Raw genomic sequence first — 6,000 nt, forward strand, 5'->3', positions numbered from 1 at the left:
ACTTGTTAAGTTGAATTCAACAGCTGAGGCAATTCACCTGACTCCTTGAAAATCATATGGGAGTTACATGAGGTATGTTTTACACTAAGGCAAATACAAAATGGCTTAATTAGCATTTCTGTAAATTTAACTCTGAATTATTTGGGTGCAGCAAAATAACTGTATGTCATGTTTCAGTAAAAACTGTGACTTTTAGTAAAAACATTCAGTAAATATCCATGCTGGGACAGGTACCTAAGGATTATTTTGACATGCTTACATAACAACACGCACATAAGCACATGGGCTTAAATGAAGGTGCTCGTGGAAGCAGATATAGGAGGAGATTAAATAGCAGAATTTTTATCTTAAGACAAATGAAAAATTCATTAGTTTGACCATATTAATTTTTCTACTTCAGTATTAGGCAATAAATCTGTAAGAGTGTATCAGCATATCAGTACTTAAAATATACAAAGTCTTTTATTGTATTTTAAAGGTTTTCTTGATGTTTTACCTTCCCCCCAAAAAAAGTATGGGCACAGCTGTTGGTGTTTAGATCAAGTAAAAATGTTAGATAGGTTAAAGCTTTAGAATTTGTCACAACTTTTTAGGGAAGTCCTCAGTTATTTCTGTGCAACCAGGTCACTTGCTTCAGAGGTACTTGCTCAGATATCCAACTGAATCTGAGCCAAAAAAGGGAAGCATTTTGAAAAGAAGAAAACAGAATTCTATGAGTTTCTTTTGCATTTTTCACTTGTATGAAGTTCCTTTCAGTCATCTGCAATACATGTCCACACTTAAGAGATGAAATAGTTACATTAAAAAATACTATTTCTGTAGTGTTAAAGCTGATCAAAAGGTGAGTCTACAAATTTTTTTTCCACTCATTTTTACAGATTCATCAGAACAGAAGTATCTTATGGGAGAAGTAAATAAGGAAATTTCGTCAGGGTGGTTAATTTTGGTTGGTGACAGCAGCTCAGTAGTAGAATCAGATTATCAGTTTGAATTGATCTGTTTTAACTTCCCGTTCCTCTCATTCGCTTGCATTCCCAAGCTGACTGAAAGCAGCGGTCCTGAACACCTACCTACTCACTGGCTCTGAGCCAGGCTTCTCAGGTCTCAGTTTTGAACGATTTGCAATGCGGACCTCGCCACAAGATTTCAGAAGAGTGTCCTGAACATGACAGGTGCTTTTACGTCAAACATGACAATATTCTCTGAATGTGGACAAAAATAAATAAGCTGCTTGTGGGTTCTGGTCAGGGTATGTTGTGATTCATCTGGGCTCTTTTTTTGTTGTGTTGGTTTTTTGTTTGTTTGTTTTCTCCACCACATTGATGTTTTGCTTTCAGTTAAGATACCAAAAGTGTCTCTAAGACATATGGAATGTATCTATGTCATCGGTTTCTGGTAATTGTCACATTTCTTTAGTGTGGAAGCCAGTTAATCAGAAAGTAAAGCTGTAAAGACATTTCTGTTTTGTATTAATGCTACTGTGTTACCACAAGATGGAGCAATTTGCAATCAAATGAAACAAGCTCTTTTCAGAGGTGGTATGTAGATATTTGGTAAAGAAATCATGATGAATCCTCTTTATAAGTAGATTTTATAGCAACAGATTAATATGAAAATAAATGTGTTTGGTTTCAAAGGGTAGATTCAGATTGTCTTTCCAGGATTTTTTTCTCTTGACAAGAGAAACAAATTTTAGTGAGAAATAATGTCTGTTAAGGCTAGTTTTCAGCATTCTCATTTCAGTGCATAAGTCATACCTTCAAATTAATATTACAATGTTATGCTAAGAAATGCCAGCTGATCTGTGAAGCTTAGAAATGCTACAGTAACATTGTGCCAGCCATCACTAAATCACAGAATTGCAGAAAGGTTCGGGCTGGAAGGGACCTTCAAAGGCCATCTAGTCCAACCCCCTGCAATGAGCAGGGACATCTGCAACTAGATCAGGTTGCTCAGAGCCCCATCCAGCCTGGCCTGGAATGTCTCCAGGGATGGGGCATCTCCCACCTCTCTGGGCAATCTGGGCCAGTGTTTCACCACCCTCATCGTATTTTTGCCTTATGTCCAAACTAAACTTACCTTTAGCAATCTCATACTAGTCATATACATAACTGTAATTAATATAATTATTTAGATAAAATGCTAGAAATTGGTTTTGGCTAGAGGACCAGGATCTGTTATGGAAACTGCATTTTATCTGTACAGTTTCATAAAATCGTTCTGCATATAGAAATTAATTTTCACGGTATTCTGTGATATTTTGTCTATATAAGAATTCATGGCCTGGAATCAGAAGCAAATGTATTATTTATGCTCTGCTAGCAGTTGCTGGGCATCAGTTGTAGTAGCTTACTACATGTCCTGCAAACATGTGTGAACACAAATCACTGCCTGTGTACCTGCCCATAGAACAGTGTGGGAGAAGAACAAAACATGGAAAAAAATGGGCAATAATGGTTTTAGACTTCATATTGCTTAACATCTACCCTCAACCACTATGTCAGCAATGACCTTCATGGTTAAACTATTAAATAACTGAAGGTTGGTACTTCACATTTAATCTTTAAAGGCATTTAAGATGCGTTTTGAGCATTTCTTCATGTTCAGATGCTAACAATACTAACATAATAAATAGTGTAAGCGGGGTGGTAGGTGCTTGTCATGGGGTCATGAGCAGAATAGGATATCCCAGAAACAACTTCAGACAAAGAGGTGATTAGCAGGAGATAAATGATAATACACTAATACTTCCTTCTGAAAGTGCCATTTTGCCTGTAAGATCAACAAAAGCAAATTCCCTTCTGTTCCAGGACTGGTCCCCCATACCTTTCTGCTTGCCTGGTTACGTTTGCCCTTAGTGACTCTTGTTTCTCATAAGACACGATGATGCCAAGATAAAGATGATTGCACCAGTGGTACCAGGGCAGAAATGCTGCAAAAAACTCCAGCATGTCTCAGTACAGTCGTTATTTGGAGTACCAGAGCAGCAATGCAGGATTTGGGTTTGTGGCACCTCTAAAACTTTGACCTTAAATACTTTGTACTTTGAGTGCTGGATTACATATAGGCCGTGGCAGCTGTAGGGCTTTTTAGCTGGTATAAACTGGACTTTTTGTCACAGAATGATAGAATGTCCTGAGTTGGAAGGACCCACAAGGATCATTGAGTCCAGCTCCTGTCCCTGCATATGACAACCCCACAGTTCACACCATGTGTCTGAGGGTGTTGTCCAGTCTCGAACACTGTCAGGCTTGGGGCCGTGACACCTCCCTGGGGAGCCTGTTCCAGTGCTCCACCACCCTCTGGGGGAAGAACCTTTTCCTAATGTCCAACCTAAACCTCCCCTGGTACATCTTCCTGACATTCACTTGGGTCCTGTCGTTTGTGAGGAAGATGTAGCCACCATGAGGTCTCCCTTCAGTCTCCTCCAGGCTGAACAAACCTAGTTATGTTTAAGCTTGTGTTCATGTAATGTAACAGAGATCTTAGAGGAAAATACTGTGCAAAGCAAGAGCATTATAATTATTCATTGTCAACAATAAAATGATAAAAATATAGTTACATGCTGCATAACAGAGGTCTTTGCTTCTAAAAGGACCTTGTGAGATTATCCTTTTCACACCTGAGCTGAGCACTGCATACCTGTCTCTGCAAGTGTGGGGTTAGCCAGCCAAATCCTCACTGAAAGCTCTAATGCAGGAACACCAATGCCTGAGAGGGTGATGATGTGCAGACTCAACTCCCTGTGTGAGGCAAAACATCTACATCGTTCCACTTCACTGCAAAAAGGAGAAATCTCCCGGCTTCCTGCTGCGTGCCACCTTTCACACTCAACCCAAGTTGGACATCCTCATCTCGATAAGTGACTTTGGGGACAGCTTAGGAAGTCCCCACCAGCAGCTGCTGTGGTGGTGCGTTGCAGCATCAGGCTTGGTGCTGGCGTGTGGGCTGCCTGTGTTTTCTGCAAGAGGGAAACGAGACTTGGAAAGATGTTGCTGAGGCTGTAAAATTCTGGTGGAGATGGAGTCCAGCATTGCTGAAGCAAGGGCTGCCCCTTGTTACCTTTTCCCTGTTATTTAGTAAAAGTTCACCCATGGATTATTTCACCTGTAAGGTAAGGAGGAATTTGGTTTTGTCCTCACCCAGCAGCAGTTACATTCCTAAGAATTAAAACCTTATTCTTTAGTGAGACCTTGACGTGAGTGCTGCCATCTCTTGGATGTTTATGAGCCAAGGCCGCAGGTGTCCCTCCTGTATCTTTCACCCAAGACAGCTCTCTGGTATCTCTTGCTTCTGCTGGGAGAACTGATGAGACATACAGGTTTAACATCTACCTTCCCTCATAGAGTTTCTTTCCCCGTGAAAAGGTCACTTTGAGACTTCTTCTAAATCTCCCTCCAACATTACCTCTGAACTCCGTTTAATTTCAAAGGTTAAGCAAACAGGCAGATTATTTTTCCCTTTAAGTGCCTGCTTCCAAGCCTGAAGAACTCATTTGTATTCAGGCTGCTAAGAACACTTAATGATTTTATTTTACTAAAGCAAAATAAAAAAAGGAAAACCATATTTAGAAAATTTCATTAGTAAAACATGCATTGCTTTGTTTCTATAACAAAGAGATTACTGGCTAATCTCTGCCTTAACTTATCAGGGAGAGCTGGTCACATGAGGTATGGAGCTGATATTGGTGGGCTGAGGGTGCAAAGCATACGTATTACCCACTGGAAGAATCATAAAATGCCTCAGACCAGGGACATGCAAAACAGCTGCCTTGTCAGGGTATCCCAAGGTACAAACCAGAAAGTAGGCAGGAGGCAGAACAGCTCAGAGCAGAAGTAGAGGGTCAAGGGCAACTGAACTTTCTAGAGCGCCAAGCCAGCTCTGCCAGCTGCTGAAAGCTGGGGAGGCCTTAGGAAGGAAGCCAACCCAGGCAGTTAATCGCTGCTCAGTCTGGAGGCTGCAGCACCGACTGATGCAGCGACGTTGTTTAGCACTTCAGCCACTTGGGATGTCACCCTTCATTCATGAGGGATGGGGTCCTGGATGTCCCCCACTGACACCATTGCCAGCAGGTGGGTAGGGGGCAGGCAGCTGGGCTGCCCCCGTGTAGGTGGGGTAGAGGTGGGAAAGGGCTTCACCAAGGGAAGGAGGAACCTCTGGCTAGAGCTCTCACACTTTGCCCCTTCCCTACAGCAGTGCAGCCAATTCAAATTCTGTCACTTGCCAATAAAAAGGAGATGCTGTGTTTCCGAATTCACTGTGAATTTGTTTTTCCCTTAAGGAACTTTTCATTTACAAACATAATGCTTTACTTTAGCATAAAGTTATCAAACGTTTATCACCAAAAGTCAAGACATCATCCACTGCCTGAATTTGGCATAAATCTGATTGGTTTCTTTTGTAGAAAGCCAACTTAGAATTCAATTATATATTTTGATTGGGCATGAAAACATCTCCTCTTTGGTCATTGTAGTAGGCTACAGTTTGTAGTCTGACATCACTTAACTGTGTAGCAAATTGTTCGAAAATGAAAACTCCTATTAGGACACTTAAAAAATTTCTGTTTCAAAATGCCTACTTAACAACCATTAAAGCATGTTTATAGAAATGTCACTACCCTCGTTACATCTGTACCTTTAGTTAGTTTCTTTCCCGCTTTCCAATTTTCTCCCAGCATCTTGCAGATTGCCTATTATTTGGATGTATAATTAGAAATCCATTATTATGTTTCATGGAGAAGTAAAGAGCATGAAGAAAGCTGCGTAACTACTTTTTACATGCAGCATGCAAATTATCCACCTTGTGTATTTTGGCTCTGAATGTTCCGCAGATGTAGTTTCATTTCCCTTGGATCTCCTTTTACCCATTTTTATTGCTAGTCATCAAGTATAGCAGCAGAAAAAGCGAAATAGGAAGGGGGAGGGACCTTCCCATAGAAGCAGTTTAGCGTGCCCTCTTTGCAGAGTGGTCTCGACATTAATGTGCTTCACCTACACAGCG

The sequence above is a fragment of the Streptopelia decaocto genome (genome assembly GCF_964273445.1).
Source record: "Streptopelia decaocto genome assembly, chromosome: 1".
NCBI lineage: Eukaryota > Metazoa > Chordata > Aves > Columbiformes > Columbidae > Streptopelia > Streptopelia decaocto.